The sequence below is a fragment of the Strongylocentrotus purpuratus genome, unplaced genomic scaffold, assembly GCF_000002235.5.
Source record: "Strongylocentrotus purpuratus isolate Spur 01 unplaced genomic scaffold, Spur_5.0 spur5_scaffold_6, whole genome shotgun sequence".
Lineage (NCBI taxonomy): Eukaryota > Metazoa > Echinodermata > Echinoidea > Camarodonta > Strongylocentrotidae > Strongylocentrotus > Strongylocentrotus purpuratus.
Genome location: NW_022145612.1, coordinates 30,453,544 through 30,473,099, shown reverse-complemented (window position 1 = coordinate 30,473,099; position 19,556 = coordinate 30,453,544). Strand labels below are relative to the sequence as shown.

At 41.7% G+C, this 19,556-nt stretch overlaps 1 protein-coding gene across 4 annotated transcripts in view; it reads right to left on the bottom strand.

Moving 5' to 3' along the window:
* The window catches only part of LOC100889760 (ATP-binding cassette sub-family C member 9), a 64,946-nt gene extending 48,084 nt beyond the window's left edge, over window positions 1-16,862 (bottom strand). For 2 of the 4 annotated variants that reach the window (XM_031000310.1, XM_031000313.1), the window contains exon 1: window positions 4,196-4,667. The gene's annotated coding sequence lies outside the window, so the exon portion shown is untranslated. Of the gene's footprint in view, window positions 1-3,993; window positions 4,668-16,373 lie in introns of those variants that run through there. The other 2 variants (XM_031000312.1, XM_031000311.1) reach the window with 2 other exon arrangements.
* Window positions 16,863-19,556: the final 2,694 nt, after the last annotated feature.

The window sequence follows — 19,556 nt, the reverse complement described above, 5'->3', positions numbered from 1 at the left end:
ACTTTGAAAGTATCTACGATTAGGTAGAGGGTAGAGAGCGAAGCGAGCGGAGCGTAAATTGGTGTGGGGAGTTCCGGAAGCTCAGGAGCTTTAGACATTTTATTACGGTCAGAGAAGCACACATATTTTGATGCCGCATTCGTGTCACTGGCAGGTCACAATATTTTTGTTGAATGACGTAAATCATGGTCTGAAGCAACATTTAATTCAAATGAGACACTTGCTAAAGACTAAAACATTTAAAATTGACCATTTATTTTCATAAGTACATTTTATAGGTGAAAATAATAATAATAAACACAGAGAACCGCCCTTAATATCCTCCCTCAGTATTTCAAATTAATGTAACGAAGCTTTCTGCAAGTGATGAGTTTCTTTACAGGAGGGGGGCGTCCTAGATTAAGTGGACAGATGAGTGCATAGTGGTCTTAAGGGAGCCCACTCACTTTGTCCACGCTGTTGACCAGGTTATCAATTTCCGAGAAATAATCAAATCTAGAATGTGTCCCGCATGATGAGTTGCCACAGTAACATGTTGCTGGAGACCAGCAGAGTTCAGCATCTCTACGAAGTTTATGGCGTCTTTGTTGCGTATATCATCCACATTTATGTTGAAATCGCCGACAAGTAATTGAGCATTATCAGTTACAGTTACTAGCAGCGCTCAAAATACACGGGGGCGGTGGGCGATTCGCCCCCGTGAGCTACATAATCGCCCCCGTCAGGATGCCCACGGGGGCGATTGCAAAATTAAAAATCGCCCCCGTGGAATTATAAAATAAAGATTATCTTTTCTGTTATAACTTTAACACAATATTGAGTTTCAATTTCTCGTTCTATGAGTAGGCCTATTATTACCGATTCAGCTCGCAGTACAGTGCCGCCGTCAGCAGTGGTTATAGGCCTACTGCGCCGTTATTAGGGACTTTTAGATTTGCACGTCGACAGCTTTGACTGCAACGTGTGACGTCATTTTAAGGCACTGCGCATGCGTTACGTCGTCTCAGACGGCGCTCGAGAATGCGTCAACCTTGATTTTCCTAAATCTAGTACATACATACATATTGGTATTTATATAGCGCCTTAACATGCTCAAGGTACTAGTACTATGCCGCGTGCGCATAAAATATACAGTTCCTTAGGTAGACAAAGGAACTGATCCTTCCCTGCTATTATGTAAAAATGTGTAGAACAGATGTCACATGCATATTCACCTGTCCTACACATTTTTACATAATAGCAGTGAAGGAATGTTTTTTTGTTGAGGGTAGAATGAGGAACTGTATATTTTGTCCTCTTTCTTTGTCCGTGATGTTCATAGTGTACTTCCTGCATGCACCATCGTCGAGTGCAATCTAACAGATTTCTAATTGTAGTCAACATGGGCAGTTAAGTACGTTGACACGCATGATCAGTCGGCGTTCGTCGTGTTCTCGTCCACTCAATCTAAAAGTCCCTAGTAACGGTACGTGTGCACGCTGCCGCGCCTTGTCTGCTGGAGCTATGGAGGAGATCGCGCAAGGGCAGAAACATGGTCATGGAGAAGTTTTTCGTTGTGAAAGCGTAAACCCGCTGAAATCTGGTGATTTCAAATGACCAGCAAATAATGAACCTCGACCAGTAAATCAATATTAGGGACTTTTAGATTTGCACGATGAGAACGTGGACTGCAACGTGTGACCTCATTTTAAGGCATTGCCAGTGCTTAAAAGGACGTCACATGTGACTGCCAGTGCCTTAAACGTACTATGTCCCATTTGCAGGCCCCAAAAAATGAAAAATTTAAATTCCAACTGCATTTGAAAGATAATACTAATTTAGAACTTCCCTAAAAAAAGGTGGGGCTTGAAAATGTCTTCAAGTGGGAAAATAACGACTATTAGTTGTCAAATCGACTTTAGGGCTATGGAGCCCAAAAGTAATATTCTTGATTTTCAGACAATGGTACTGAATGGTCATACGTTTTATGCTGCGCAAAGATTCAATCAGTTTAATCTTGGCCATCACAAGAAGTGGGTTATTGATGTAGACAAATGCTCATGTACCCTTTACAACTCTTTTCATGTATGTTATTACCAAAGAAGAAAAAAAGCCAGTCAGTCACTCAATAGTGTCTGACAGTGAAGTCTAGCAATTTAAAGGGTTTCCTTGCATAATTTGAATATGAGGACACTGATAACGTTTACATTTCACAGATAGGACATACATGACATATTCATAATTCCTGCAAAGTTCTACAGAATTTGAGTTTGGCTGCAAAAGGGACATAGTACCTTTAAAAGGACGTAACACGTCCACGTCCACGCAAATCTAAAAGTCCCTATTGAGAAGAAGAGGAAGACCAAGATGTCGTGGAATGATATGGTAACCCGGGCAGATCTACAGGGGGGGGGGGGTAGGGGGTTTAACCCCCTCCTCCCCCGGCCTCCTTGGGCTGCCAAGTGAAAATGTGATGTGCATAGAAAAACGCCATAAATGTGTCCAGATCGACCCACACAGTAAGATGTTAGTATTCAAAATAGCAACAAAAAAAAAAGCTCGTGGACGATGCTTCGCATGTAAGTAGATGCCAGGAAAACCTCACTTACGGGGGTCATAAATCAGGGGCGGATCCAGCCGGCGACAAGATGGGGGGGGGGGGGGAGGGGGGGGCCCAAATCTTGAGAAAATATTTAGCGGCGAATCGGCGAATGAGCGGGGGGGGGGGGGGCTGGATAAATGCACATATATATATATATATTTTTTTTTTTGGGGGGGGTCCAGTTTTTGGGGAACATTTTTACGCCGACTCAGCCGGCCGGTGAATATTAAAGCGGGGGAGGGGGATGCTGGAGAGGAGGACCACTAATTTATTTTATTTTTTTCTGGGGGGGGGGGGGGGGGGGAGGTGAAGCGCCGTTTTAGCATGAATTTCTTTTTAACTCTTACTTTCACCTATCTCAGATAACCCTAAGTTTTTGGTTGCTGCTTTATATGTAGTTGATGATGCATGATTAAAATAAAGAGAGATAGAGAGAGAGAGAACCACCATCATTTTGCAATGGTTCAGGGTTTGTGTAATGTACATTTGAAACCATTTCTTAGCGTCTCAACCCTAAAAAAAGATAGCGAAACTATTTTTGAGGAAAAGCATTATACTGAACTGAATAAAGAATAATAACTTTATATTGGCTCATAGTAATACTGATACGGGCTAAAGACAATGTGGTATTTGTATAGAGGTAATCCAAAATGACATTCTGATAATCAACATTTTGTTCTGGTATCATATGTATATACGCATACAACCGATCTTTATGATTTCTTAACGTGACATAGCTTCTTCTCCCCCTGCAAACAAAAAAGAAAACAAGGTTATTTAATAAAAGGATCATGCGACAAATAATTATTGTGATTCATATTGATGCAAGGATTTTTTTTGAATTAGCAATGCTTTTCACCAGAATCTTCTTTGTAAAAACGACTTTTACAAATCTCAGCCATGCAATTATGCCACTGTGCTGTAAGATCACTTTCAGATTAGGAGAAGTGTATTCTTTAATGAGTATTTTACATTGAATTGAACTCAGTAAGCATGGCTGAGATTTGTAAAAGTTGTTTTTACAAAGAAGATTCGGGTGAATAGCAGTGCTTATTAAAAAAAAAAAAATCCTTGCATCAATTTGAATCACAATCATTATTTGTCGCTTAATCCCTTTTACTGACCTTGTTTTCTTTCTCGTTTGCAAGGGGAGAAGAAGATATTTCACGTTAAAGATCGACATCATAAAGATCAGTGTTGTATGCGTATATATTATATACACAGGCCCCGCGGAACGTTTATCAAAGTGGGGGAAAACTGGAGGATGAATCTGTTGACGCTTGGACCCTCTGGCCTTTTTTCCTCCTCGACGCGTCCGCTTTCTATACGAAATACCAAGGGAAGTAAGATTTCTCCACTGGGTAGGGGGCAGCCAATGAGGGCATGTTTTAGTACGATTACTGTTGTACAACTGTTCTCTGGTGTAAGTGTCACGTTGTCTTGACGGTGACCCATAACTATCTCTGCATATATCATCGGCAGGCCCAGGATTAGGATTAATGTCACCATCCAGTAAAATGGAGATTTGGAAGGAAGCCTCCGAATTCGGGTAGTAACTGATGGGACCCCCCAACAATTTTCAGGCAGGTTTTGATGATAAAGAATTCAGCCTACCTTTATGTGGGTATAAGTTGCCGGTTATAGTGTGATAAGGCAAAGTAGAATGTTGAGATACAATGTACTATTCAGCAAGTAAAGTCCAAGAAGAAACACAAAGGTAGGACGCTTGACTAATGCCATTGTCCCAGGAGGCTGGTATTGTTCATAACAATAGGGACAGCAAGAATGGTATTCAGGCTTGGGTGATCATCAATAGGATGTGTGCATGAAGCAGTTTCAATATGGCTGCAGATAGCAAAGCAAAAACTTGAAAGTCTAGAACCTCTCAACAATTCAAGTTGCACTGAGTCCTTCAAAAATTGTCCAAATTGATCCAGAGGGTATACTTGGTAGATGTGTATGTTTATAGACACACCAATATCCACTCTAACCTCACAAATTAAGCATAAAAAGTGGAGAGGAGAGGAGCTGCTCACATATGCTAGCCTCTTGTCGACGGCCCTCGCTTTGTTGGAGTCCGTAAATTCTGACGAGCGAAGCGAGTCAAAGAAACCGAGCGCTCGGTTTCTCTGACTCGCTTCGCTCTTCAGAATTTACGGACTCCAACAAAGCTAGGGCCATCGACAAGAGGCTACTCACATGCTCAACGCTCATTTGTTTTGTAGAGCAATATATACATGTATAAGCAAGTGTCGCTGAAAGTTGGTTTATTGCGTCCTGGACTCACCAAATAACCAAATCTCACGCACGAATTTTGCAAAAGCAGTGTGAGTAATTGAGTCCCATAGGACGCAACAAAAATTTCCAGGTTGGTATCCGGAAGTTGGAAAAGAATCATTTTCGCATCGTATACTGGTTATAATTTCAATGATTTACACATCTTTCCAATCTGTCATATAGTGTAACAGTAGGGACTTTTAGATTTGTACGTCGACAGCTTTGACTGCAACGTGTGACGTCATTTTAAGGTACTGCGCATGCGTTACGTCGTCTCAGTCGGCGATCGAGAATGAGTCAACCTTGATTTTCCTAAATCTAGTACGGTACTAGTATTTGCCGCGTGCGCATAAAATATACAGTTCCTCAGGTAGACAAAGGAACATTCCTTCCCTGCTGTTATGTAAAAATGTGTAGAACAGGTGTCACATGCATATTCACCTGTTCTACACATTTTTACATAATAGCAGTGAAGGGATGTTCTTTTGTTGAGGGTAGAATGAGGAACTGTATATTTTGTCCCCTTTCTTTGTCCGTGATGTTCATAGTGTTACTTCCTGCATGCATGTATATCGTCGAGTGCAATCTAAAAGATTTCTAATTGTAGTCAACATGGGCATTTAAGTACGTTGACACGCATGATCAGTCGGCGTTCGTCTTGTTCTCGTCCACTCAATCTAAAAGTTCCTATAACGACCAATCTGTGACCAGGGGCGGATTCAGCCGGCGGCAAGGGGGGGGGGGGGGGGGGCTGATATCTTGAGAAAATGTTTAGCGGCGAATCAGCCAGCCGGTGTGACCGCGTAGAATGTTACCCGCACCGATCGTCCCCCTATTAGAGATCGATCGAGAGCGGACGATCGGTGCGGATTTTATCCGCGCAGAATGTCCGTGTCGGACATTCTGTGCGCGCCTCAAATGTCCGACGGACAATCTGTGCGGAAGAGGTCTCGCACCAAAAGTCCGCCTGCCGCACCGAATGTCCGTACTCTAGTCCATACGTATACATATTAAATACAAGTATAATTATACTTAATGAATGAAACGACTGGATAACCCATATTCAGCTTTGCCAGCTATAGCTAGAGATGACACTACAGGTCTTCCAGGCGAGGATCCAGGGGGGCGGGGGGGGGGGGAGGGCCTTGACCCCCTAAACGCCAACAAAAAATGAAGAGAGAGAGATAGAGAGAGAGAAGGTAAAGCGAAGAGTGAGGGAAAGGAAGAAGAGGAAGAAGAAAAGAAAGGGGGGAAAAGAAGGAGATCGGGGGCGAAAAGCCTTCGCCACTCCCCCCCCCTCAGCAAAAGAGAGAGAGAGAGAGAGAGAAAAAAGGAAGGAAAAATAAGGGAAAGAGAAAGAAGAGACAAATGGAAAGGAAGAAGAAAAAAAAGGGGGAGAGAATGAGATCGGGGGGGGGGGGGGCCGAAAGGGCTTTGCCTCCCTGGCTGTTGCCCCCCCCCCACAGCAAAAAAAAAGAGAGAAAGGGCTTTGCCTCTGCCCCCCTACCACCCCACCCCCTCCCCACCAAAACAAAGAGAGAAAGAAGGGAAAGGGAAAGAGGAGAGCTAAAATGGAACACAAAAGAGGAAGAAGAAAAGAAAAGGGTGAAAAGAAGCAGAGATCAGTTGCGATTAATCCCACCAACATCGTGTGGATCGGAGGGAAGGGGACGAAAGGCCCCTGCCTCCCTCAGCAAACTAAAATGAGAGAGAGAGAGAGAGAAGTAAGGGAAGGGAAAGGGGGAAAAAGAGGAAGAAGAAAGGTAGGGGAGATCAGTTGCAATTTGTCCCGATTTGTACCCCTCCCCCCCCCCCTCAGCAAAGAGAGAGAGAGAGAGAGAGAGAGAGAGGAGGAAGGGAAGTGAAAGGGAAAGAGAAAGAGAAGAGAAAGGGACAGAAAGCAAAGAGAAAGAAAAGAAAAGGAATTAGGGAAGATCAGTAGCGACTTTCATTGGTTCTTCTATCATCATTGTTCAACTATCATCGTACAAATGTATTTATATATTCATTTATTTAATCCTGTTTGATAACAAGAATATGAATATAAACTCATAACAGCAACAAAATTAAATGTAGAAGGAAACTATCTTGTTGGGAGCAAGCATTTGCATGTATATGTAAGTGTATCATTAACATCATTCATATTGTTTAATTACATTTTGTGAAATAGTATGCATTCAAGCTTTTGGGATTTTTTTTGTGTGTATTTGTATGAAAGAAAGCGTTTGGAACTTATAATGCACATGTTGCAATTCTCGCTACCCCAAATAGCGATTCTGCCGAGATCCGGGGAAAATCCTGAAAACGCGCATTGCATTATGGGATAGCTTTTCGACATTACAGCTTCCTGTGCAGGCGTTCGTGATCACAACCCTCTCTTTCACGGTAGAGTTTAACGGCCTTTTGTGCTAAAGTCACTAATTCTGCCCGAAGCTTTCCATTGCATATTATAATTTGTACAAATTACACTGATTGGCATCGATTTTAGCGTGCGTGAAAACTCTGCATAGCGAACACAGGCGCTAGCGCCAGTGGGATGGGACTCTATACCGGAAGTTGTAGTGACGACCCGAGAGAGTGAAAATTACCTCGTCTCGCGAATTTCGAGATTTTCGTACCTATTTAGGGTAGCGAGAATTTCAGGTGCAACTTAGTGTTAAAATACGGGGTACGCACGGCCAGGCATTAGTGTAGGAAATCTTCAAATGTTAATCAGGTATATGACTAAATTACTTGTCTGTTGCCTTACGAAAAAAAAATTATATTTAGTCATTCTAAATAACCAATACGATTGGAGGGCGTGTACTCGTTTTTTTTCTTCTTCAAAACTTACTCAACTATAAATAGCTGGCCCGGATACTTGAGCCTCTCACAAAACGCAAGTATATACTGATGTGTCGTCAGGGGCGTCGCTAGACCTTTTTCAGTGGGGGGGGGGGGGGGGGGGTTATAGAGGCCAACGATTACCGACAAAACAACCCACCAATTATCGACAAAATAAAGTCCAAATATCTACAAATTTAACCCTATAAACCCGGGGCCGACGGCTAAATTGTTATGCACAAATGGTCATTTTCGTCGACGACCATAAATATACAAATTATTTCGTCAACTTAGTAAGCATCATAGCTATTATTTTAATGCAGGCGCGTAGCTAAGATCTTATTTTAGGGAGGTGCGGTATTGAGCAAGGGAATCATTTAAAGAGCGCGCAAAGCGCTCTCTAGGTGGGGGAGGGGATGGGTGAAAGGCTTCCCGCGCGAAGCGCGGTAGCTTAGACGTTTCATTAAATTATTATGAAAAGAAGACGATTTGTTGTACCGACTCTAAATCATTGTCTGAATTTCCAAAAATGTTTCTTTGTCCGATAAAAAGTCACAGTTCAAAGGGCAAAAAAATTGCTGGCCGACCGACATAAAAAATCCCACCGACTTTAACCCCACCCCCCCCTTTAGCGACGCCCTTGAATTTAGAGTGGCCTGAGCGGGTAGGCACAGGGCGTGGTTCTAAACTTACAGAGACACTTCTACGAAGACACCCTTATTTCATGATTGCGTGTGTTGAACTGCCCTGGGCTTTACAACTTTAAATCTCCAGGGTTTATTTTGCATATATAGGTATTTACATGTTCATTTATATAATAAAAGGAAATAATGAATATTCAAATATCATAGGTAGCAAATAAAGGATGACTAACAGAGGAATGAAAACAAACAGATAGGAGAGGATGATCAAGCATAATGATGTGCACCAATCTATGAATGTGAATTACTAAGTAGCCTGTTCACCCTACAGCTCTACAGTAACAAAGCATTTGTAGCCCTAATTTTAAGCAGTTGAAGAAATTAATAAAAATTTGGGCAATATTTTTCAAGTCCAGTTTATCTGTACGAGATTTATATATGAGTAATATTAAGCTTTGGTTGAGCTTTCTTTGGGTCATTGTACTTATCAGATAAGTTTTGATCCCTTTCAGAGAATGTTCTCTCGCAAATTGACGTTGTAACCGAGATGGTAAGGTAAATGAGAAGAAGGATGTGCACCTCTGAGAATGATCTCTTATATATTGGACTGTTGTTGAAAATCTCACAGATTGTTTTAATGTATTTGATAGGTTTCCTCTCATCGTCACACACGTCTTCTTCTTCCAGTTAAGTGCCGCTTTATGGTGATGAAGATAATGGCACTGGTTTTGTGTGTATATGTGGAGACTTTCACATGTCCTGTTATTCCACATTTTAACTTGTTGTTCTTGTTGTGCAGGTGCATATATACATGTGTAAGTAAAAAAAACATTCCCGGTCTTGTAGACATTACATCTGCATCCCACTCAAGAAGACCTTGAAGGCGTCAAGAGAGTGGTATTGGGCTGGGTCCTGTGGAAGGTTGTTACAGTCCTTCAGGTTCTTGGGAAGAAGGAAGAAGCATAGGTCTGACTACTGCAGTTGAATGTCCTAAAACGAGATCCATGTCCTCTTGTTATTGATGTCAGTTCAGTGAGAAAGGACTGCCAGGGAACGTCGACAAGGTTGAAACGGATGCGATACAGCATGGCAAGGCGGCTGTGAAGGCGTCTGGTGAGTAGCAATGGCCAATTCAGGTTTTCAAGCATAGCCGTTACACTGGAGGTTTGATTAAAGTCACCGGTGACGTAGCGAGCACACCTTCGTTGGACCATTTCAATCTTGTTGACATTCCGCTGTGTGTGTGGTTCCCATGCTGTTGCAGCATATTCCACCACTGGTCGGACGTATGTAAAGTATGTGGCCTGCTTGATCCGCCGTCTACAGTGTTTGAAGTTCCGTCGCAAGAAGCCTGTCACAGAATTAGCCTTCTTGACTGTAGTATCAACATGACTATTGAAGTTGAGCTTCTGATCGATGTTGATTCCAAGATACTTGGCGGAACTCACTAATTCCAGCTCGTATCCGTGGATGTTATACAGGCCTAGGATTTGTTTCCTCTTGTTGGTGACTCTCAGAGTCTGGCATTTGGACGGGTTGAATTCCATCCGCCACTTTCTCTCCCATTCCTGCAGCCTGTCAAGATCTTCCTGAAGATTTGTACAATCTTGGACTGATCTGATGCGTCTATATAGCATGCAGTCATCAGCGAAGAGGCGTATGGTTGAGTGCTTGACACTGTCTGGTAGGTCATTGATGTATATGAGGAAAAGCAGCGGGCCGAGAGCACTACCTTGGGGCACTCCAGATGTAATCTTGGCCTCGTGATATGATTGGGCTCATGATAACCGAGCCCGGCCGAAATATTGGGGGGGGGGGGGCCTCAATGATATCCGAGCCCCACTTAAAATATTGGGGGCTCAATGGTATCTTAGCCCCCTGAGAACTCAATAACATCTAAGCCCTACCAAAAAAATTGGGGAGGGGGGGGGGGGGGGGCTCAATGATATTTGAGCCCCCCCCCGCCGGTTCCTAAGCTTATGTACAGGTCGAAGAAGTCTATACTTTTTGAAACTTAAAGGGATTGGGTAACTTTGTCTCAGGTTCTGAAACAAAATCCTGGAATGATAGTTAGGGCTAGTTCTGATCGGAAAATGACCCAAATATCGGAGTATGACTAGCTGCCGCAGGGCCTTGTCCTACATACGGACCAGGGAAAAAATATACTTACAACATTGCGGGGGCTACTTTTATGACTTTCGGGGGCTCTTTTTGGCATTTCGGGGCTAATTCACCCCGAGCCCCCGTGTAAATTTTCCCCTGATACGGATAAGTGAGCGCCCTGATGGATCCACTTCTAACTCGTGTTTTTAGCCCTTCTTTCTTTACTTTTTCCTTTCCTTTCTTTTTCTTTCCTTTCCTTTCTTTTTTTTCAAGAGGGGGGGGGGGCGGGTCCGTCGCCCCCACGTATATCCGCGCCTGAGTGACACCAACATAAACTAACCTTATTATTACCGAACAAAAAAATAAAGAAAGAGCCCCTCGACACCATAGGTGTAATTATTCAGCCAGTTGCTACCCCCCACCCCCACCAAAATAAACTTTAAAAACGATTTTTTTTTTTTGGTTCTAATTTGATACCAGTGATTTACAGATGTTGCTGAAATGGCCTAATTTTCCGGTATTTTCCTCACTCTTTAGTAAATTACACTTTTTATGCGTTTGTTGGAGAATGACAAATATCAAAATTTACAGTCAGGCAAGAAATGTGCTTATTTACTATTTAGAGGCCTACATGTCAGGTCCCGCGGAACGGCGGGCTTGAGGGCTCAAGCACCCCCCCACACACATTTGAAAAAGTAGATTAAAGAGAATTAAATAGAAAGAAATAGAAAAGAAAGTATGCTCATGTGACCGTTATTAAATGCCCATACCCTGAGCTTCCGGGGGCTCTGCCCCTGGACCCCACCTTGGGACCTAAGGCTGGCCCCTGGATGCTAATCTGACCCTAATTTTAATGCCTAAAACCCCTGCGCTTCCGGGAGCTCCGCCCCTTGGCCCATACGCCAAATTAGTGACTTGCCAGTGTCATGAATAAGGTATTGAAATATGCTCATTTGACCGTAATTAAATGCCCCTACCCCCTGAGCATTTGCCAATTTGTGCTACGCTCTACCTTATCTTAAATACTCTAGCCTCCCCCACTCACTTTCAACCCTATTTTTAATCACTTTTATTTCCCATTTAACTCCTTCATTAAACCTCGAAACGCCCCCAAATACTTGGAGCGGGGCCTGTATCACGAGTATATACTAGTAGTGAGTTGGTTGAAGTACGAAGCCACGTTTAAAAGTATAATCGATTACAACAGTTGTGGGGCTGATATCACGAGTATGCCTTCATAGAATAAAGGCTTTAAAGAAAATATTCACTTCTACTTTCAAAAGGACTGGCCCATTTGCTTTAAAAAAATTGTAGATTTATTATTATGTAATTTCTAGAAAAAATGTCAACCACATGATTTACAATGAGTGTAAATACATTGATTTGCCGAGTTGCTTCATTTTATCAAATATACTCGTAAAACAATGGGGGGACAGAATGTGCGGATAGCAAACCGCACGGATCGTCCCTCGGACGATCCGTGCGAGCAGAAAACCCGCGTATTATGTCCGACGGACAAACGAAACTGGTAGGACAAACGGCGCGGTCACACCGGCGAACGGCAAACGACCGGTGGATTTTTTTTTAAACCGGTTTACGGGGGCAAGGGGGGAGGGGGGGGGGGGGGCGGGCCGGTAGAATCGGCCCGTGGATCCGTGCCTGAATACACTGTCTTTGTGATTTCCTCAGGCATGATGGGAGTGAAAATTAGAACCTAGGAACTTGAATTCATTTACCACTTCTATTTCCTTGCCTTGGATAAGAAGGTTAGGCTTGGTATAAATACGGCGCTTTGTGATAACTATAACTTTCGTCTTTTTAGACGACATATTAGCTCCCCATTTATTTCACCAATCAGTCAAGTTAATAAATATACTCTTGTAGTTGCTTAGTTAGGAAATTTTAATTCCTTCCCTGTTTCCATAAAGCAACATCATCTGCAAATTGTGACAAGAGTGAAAAATTGAGCGAGGGAGATCGTGAACGAAAACGTTATATATGGAAGGACTGAGGACACCACCCTGTGGAGTTCCATTTGGTTATTCGCACCTGAAATGTTATTTGAAAGAAAAGATTTATCCATTCCACCATGTGTTTGGAAAATCCTCTGTGTGCCCAGGCCTTGAGCCATAATGCATGGCCGTCCAGAGGATTTTTTTATGTTGGGGACCGGGGTAAAATGCAATAATTTTTTGAAAATTTATTGTATTTCTTTTGTTTCTTATATTTATGAAAACTGCCCCCTACCCTAGCCCCCGCTGCGTACAGTCATGGTTCAGTGACAAAGCAATGGCCTCGTAACTGTGAGGCCCCAGGAAACCGTGTCGATGTGCTATATTAGTGCCCTATTGTGGGGCATTAATCGTCATTACTGTCATTTATGACTTAAGGGCGTAGGTCCCCTAGTTGATAAGCATATTAGCATACACATGCTTTAGCAGTCACGCAAAACACACATTGTCCAATTATTATTCAATACATTCTGAGAATGTATACTATTATCTAAATCTATTATTTTTAAATTATTTTTAAAATAATTCCATAAATTGGGGTAAAACAAAAATATTCCAACTATATGAGCGACAGTGAATATAGCACACCCACCTCTGGGACCAGTGTTTCTTCTAAATAAGAATCCATTATAATCCTGAAATGAAATACAGTCTTCTTTTTTAAACCTCGCTTCCTGAATAATATAACACGTGGTTTTTATTTAGATTAAAAATGTACCTTTAGAACTCACGCATGTGATGGATTAAGCCTTGTCATTCTATTGCGCTATGTACAATCCTTGGATCGCGTCACCAATCATGTTTCTCATTTTCCGAGAGAGCCATCCAAAGAGTAGGTTCTATTATGATGCTTAAAATGCCTTTACTCTGTTCAGTTACTATTTGCACTATGTGTTCCAAATCGTTTTCTGCTGTTGTCAGATATATTACTTTAGTGATGTAGGCTTAAAAAACTCGACGAAACGCTTAAAGGCTTTGGAGGGACACAATGTACTCATTGTTGTGGATTTGGACGCATTCCTGTGCCTGATCCTGATGGAACTTTGGGGTCATTCACATAGTCATGATTGTTACCTTGTTATTGTTGTCAGGGGCGGATCTTCGGGGGGGGGGGGGGGGGGAGAATAGGGGATTTACCCCCCCCCCCCTTGGGATGCCAAGTGAAAATGTGACATGCATAGACAAACGTCATCATGCGTCCAGACCAACACAGTACATTTAGTAGATGTTAGTAGATGCCAGGAAACATCACTTATGGGGGGTTCAAAATAGCAACAAAACAAAAAAATCGTCTCGCTTGTTTGTTTTTTTGATTGGGATAAGAATTGAGTGCTTACATTGCGGTGGTATTTGCCCTGAGCTTCACATTTGATTCATCAAATTTAACATGGTCTGTTTTGATGATTTCGTGAGTTTTTGGTATACCACATATTTAATCTTATCGTGTCCAGGGGTAAAGGAGGAAATTTGACGTTCGATTGCTGCTTCTAATTCTGATAGTGTGAAATTGTCGTTTAGGACTGAGGGAAAATTTCTGGTTCTTTATTTTAGTACAATATAACGAGAATTGTGCACTTGTTGAGAAAAGCATGACACTTCTAGCATAGTTAGTTTAGACCATAAGATTCATTTTCAGATGTGGAGGGAAGTCAGATTTGACCTCTGATGACCCTGAGAGGTCACATTCAAAATGGCCGCCAGTCCGCATGGTCTAATGTACAAACACGCTTAACTTTTGAACCAAATAGTCCAGAAAAACATTTTAAGTGTCGTTTCCAACTAAATTGGGGATGCCAATTTATTTGGTAATACTTTTGAGATCGCCAGATTTCAGGGTTTTGCATTTAGGTCAAGGTCAAGGTCAAGATCAAAATTGACTAAAAAAAGGAAGTTTTCAATGTTTACAACAAAACAAATCCCATTTATTTGTCATTTGTTCGCCTCTATGTTCTCAAATTTCTTTAAAGGAAACCAAAACCTTCATACTAAGTTACTTTTATTGTAAAGTTTAAGATATTTGAAAAATATCAGTGAAAATTTGAACAAAATCGGGCAAGGAATAAGGAAGTAAGAGCTTTTTAAAATGACTAGTCACTAGAGGGCGGTATTCAATTTGATGACATCATCTGTGAACAACTCTCCATGCCTTTTGTACATCAAATTTCATGTTTTTCCTTCTTTCTTGTGCTTGAGATAATGTACTCCCCGAAAGAAAGATATAGAATGCAAAATGATATTCTACTTCACCTGTTATGAAGTCGGATCAAGAACACAAATAAATATGAACAAAACAAAAAAATTGTAAAATTTTATGTACAAAAGGCATGGAGAGTTGTTCACAGATGATGTCATCAAATTGAATACCGCCCTCTAGTGACTAGTCATTTCAAAAAGCTCTTACTTCCTTATTCCTTGCCCGATTTTGTTCAAATTTTCACTGATTTTATTCAAATCTTTTAAACTTTACAATAAAAGTAATTTAGTATGAAGGTTTTGGTTTCCTTTAAGAGTGGTTCCCCTGCAGACCATGAGATTCATTTTCAGATGTGGAGGGAAGACAGATTTGACCTCTGATGACCCTGAGAGGTCAAATCCAAAATGGCTGCCAGTCCCGCCTATTCTAATACGCTTAACTTTTGAACCAAATAGTCCAGAAAACATTTAAGGTGTCATTTCCAAGTAACTTGGGAATGCCAATTCATTTGGTAACACTTTTGAGATCACCAGAACTCAGGGTTTTGCATGTAGGTCAAGGTCAACGTCAAAATTGACTAACAAATAGCAAGTTTTGAATGGTTACACAAAGTTTCCCATTTATTTGTCATTCGTTCTCCCCTATGTTCTCAAATTTCTTTAGAAATGGTTCCCTTGCATAGTCCCCACCTGTTTCCCTTTCAGTTAGTTCATTTCACAGTTTGATTTGACCTCTGATGACCCTAAGAGGTCAAATCCAAAATGGACGCCAGTCCGGATGGTCTTATTGTACAAAGACGCTTAACTTTTGAACCAAAAAGTCCAGAAAAACGTTTAGTGTCATTTCCAACTTGAGGATGCCAATTCATTTGGTAACACTTTTGAAATCGCCAGAACTCAGGGTTTTGCATGTAGGTCAAGGTCAATGTCAAAATTGACAAAAAAAAGAAGCAAGTTTTTAATATTTACAAAAAGTTTTCCCATTTATTTGCTATTTGTTCACCCCTATGTTCTTTAATTTCTTTCGGAATGGTGCCCCTGCATAGTCCCCCACCTTAATCCCTTTCAGTTAGTTTTTTTCACTAATTATAGCTTCAAACCATTATTTGTCTTGTAACTTACCCTATGCATAGCGTGGTCAGTGGGCAGCTAGGCCGTATACGGCAAACACCTTAATCCAAGTCAGGAAAACTGCTCCTTTCCATTTCTGCTCAATAATACTGGTAAGTTGTTCTTTAAATTTGTGTATTATTTGGTTCTAAGTAATTTAAAGGATCACTACAAAGTTTGAGGAACAGGCAATAAAGCAAAATAACGGTTCTGCTAACACTAAACAACATCACCATGACCAGAAACCTGGAGTGCAGGTAGTATTCCTGAGGGATGTTAAGGCACTTGTGACAGTACTGAAAGAGATGGGAAACCATTTCTAGAACAAAGTCAAGACCTACTAGTCATTGGCACAAGAGACAGATCATGGACACCCAAGTGGCTGAAACGGGGAGAAGGATTAAGACCCTAGGTGAGGTGCAGTACACAAAGTTTGTGACAGAAAGGCAGTGTACGACACCTGTCACACAAACACTTCATACAAACAAGTTGCCACTTTTCAGTCGGCAGCCGGCCAAGTTTATGTCAAAACAGAAGGCACAGCTCTTTTCGAGGATGTACATCTCGTGTCATACATCTTTGCTTTACTCGAGAAAAGCATCCGCATCGACCTTGGCTATGGTGAATACTTACCTGCTTGCCTGCATGCCTCAACAAGACAGGAAAAGGGAAAGGGCACTAGAAAAAGGGTGGCTCCTTCTACTATGCTGCCAAAAAACTGGAAGGACTTCCTTCGAGTCAATGAGAACAAAACCGAATTGTTTGCTTTCCTGTCACGTTAAACCGTTCATCTTCCTCTACCACAGAGCAAGGAACTGTATGCAACAGACGTGGAGTACTCTGCTCTCCTGCTGAGTCACACTTGGCAGGCCTTGTCAAATGCTCGCACGAGGAGGCTGACACTCGTCTACTTCTGCATGTGACAGATGCTGTGCAAAAAGGGTGAAAAGGGTATCCATACGTACTGCATGATGCGGTTGTACTGACCGTGGCTTCTTTCAGCAAGACAGCTCCCGATGAGCCGTGGATCGCTTTTGGTGTCAGATCAAGCTTTCGGTACATAGCTTTTCACAAAATGGTTGCCACCATGAGTCGGACACAGTGTATGACTCTCTCATTCTTTCATATATGTTCACCGGGTGTGACACTGTTTCTGCATTCAGAGGAAAGAAGCCATATGAACAAATTTGACCCACATTCGGCCAAAATATCAATGAGGCATTTTGTGTACCTCCCACACAGACGACGAACAATCGAGTGCACTAGAGCGTAACACCAAGGTGCCGGACTCGTCGATTTTTATGAAATAGGGGTTTATCGTAGAAAACTGGTGAGAGTGTGAATGTCAACACCGCTGTGTGAGCGTGACTTGTCAACTCTCTCTCTCTCTGTCCATGTCCATGCTCTGTCTCTCTCTTCCCTCTTCTTCTCCCGAAAAAAAGAAAACAAATCAGGAAATTATATATGTTAGAATTACGTGACCATCTCACCACAAGCCAGTCTGGCAATTTGGCTAAGAGCTTCTGATTCTCCCTCTCATCGTTTAGGTGGTGTAGATTTCCAATCCTATCTATTGCAGTGACACATTGGTGAAGAAAATCAGCTAGCTTTCTTAGACCAAGTGCATCTTTCGAAGAAATCTTAGGCCATCTGTCTAGCTTGTCTCTGAAAGCATTTGCTATAATGAAAGAATCTCCATACCTCTGCTTAGGAGCTGCCAGTGCTTATAGATAAGCTCTCTCATCTCTCACAAGTTCCAAGGGCTGGCCTTTGAGATACTTCTGCAAGTAGAAGAAACGATCTATAGGCTGTATATATACCACTTTGTTCAATGAGAACATCAAATGCACGCTTCCATGCTGGGTAAGTCAATGGATCTCCTGCAAAGATTGATGGTTCTGGTGAAGGAAGCCTCGTCATCCTCATCTGTTCAACCAGAAATCTCATCGTCTCAGCTTGAACGTTCTGCACACTGTCTAACTTGGGTTGACTAACTTGACTTACTGCTTCAACTTCTTCCTGGATGTCGTTCACCTGGATGTCGTTCACCCAATCCTGGCAATCCTGTAGCTCCTGCGGTTCAACAGGAAGAGACTTCTTCGACTTCTTAGATGAAGTTCGAGATGAGGGTCTAAGTGCTATCAATACATCAAGAGTATGTTTCATGATGTTGTTGTGTGCTGTTTCAACCTCATCTAGCTTGTCATCACTGTTGTCTTCAACTTTCGCAGTTGCTCTAAGTGCAGCCAAATCTTTTTGGGTGTTTATCAGTTTTTCTATAGTACTTTGTAGAGCATCTCTGGTCTCCTGTACTGTCAACGCTTCGCTTTCATCACCAAGTAAAACTCGCAACTTTTTTGCGGTTCTATTCCAGGACTTAATGCAGCTGTCAAACTCTTTGGATTTAATTTCCACTTGCCATTGTAGTCCTTTCTCTGTGGGCTTGGGTTCACGATGGGGTTTACTTTCACCTTCAGTCTCAGCCATGATGTATAGCTCTCTTTCAGTTGACGTGGAGACGTCTAGACGTAAATGAAGTTTTTACTGTAGCGGAAGCATCTTTAACTTTGTTATTGGTCGTTTCTTTATTGTTCCAATTCTCTCGTTGCTCCAAATGCTCCGTAAAAGCTGCACGAATGAAAACAGATTGAACCGATCATAAGTCAACTGTTCATGAATATACGCTTAGAGAAAACCTGGTGACTCTTATCAATAATATGCACCTTACAGCTAATTAACCCCTTGTTTTAACCTTTGTTTTAGCTCTTTTCCTGATCTCACACATTAACTTGTACTGCATATAAATTAAATACAATTATAACTGTTTGTTACTACCAGCATAATTGAACAAAGTCAGACCTTTGACATACATCCTTTGTATTACTTCTGTTCATAATTACAGCATGTATCTTTATAACTAAACCATCTAAATTATCAATATAAACTTGTATAAATCATATAACAACTTTCCCATATTATGCACCCCAAGTACTCATCTTTGTACATTAACTCAAACTAGGCAAATCTTTGTTTACATTCTTGCATACGTGTACCTTTCAATCGCATGCCGTAGTGTACATTACATAACAATAGGGACTTTTAGATTTGCACGTTGACAGCTTTGACTGCAACGTGTGACGTCATTTTAAGGCGCTGCACATGCGTCACGTCGTCTCAGTCGGCGATCGAGAATGCGTCAACCTTGATTTTCCTAAATCTAGTACATATTGATATAGCGCCTTTACATGCTCAAGGTACTAGTATGCCAGGTGCGCATAAAATATACAGTTCCTCAGGTAGACAAAGGAATATCCCTTCCCTGCTATTATGTAAAAATGTGTAGAACAGGTGTCACGTGCATATTCACCCGTTCTACACATTTTTACATAATAGCAGTGAAGGGATGTTCTTTTGTTGAGGGTAGAATGAGGAACTTGTATATTTTGTCCTCTTTCTTTGTCCGTGATGTTCATAGTGTTACTTCCTGCATGCATGTATATCGTCGAGTGCAATCTAAAAGATTTCTAATTGTAGTCAACATGGGCAGTTAAGTACGTTGACACACACGATCAGTCGGCCGCGGTTCGTCGTGTTCTCGTCCACTCAATCTAAAAGTCCCTAATAACATTTGGTATGTGAGCCGACCGTCTCGGCTACCGTTCAATGTAAGTTACATCCATGTAATGTACACAGCGAGTTAGGTGCGAATGAAAGGTACTTAATCATAGAATATCGCATCATTACAGCATTTATATACAACATTCATCACATTGCATCATTACATACCTTCATTCTGCCTTCTTAAGTGCATCTAAC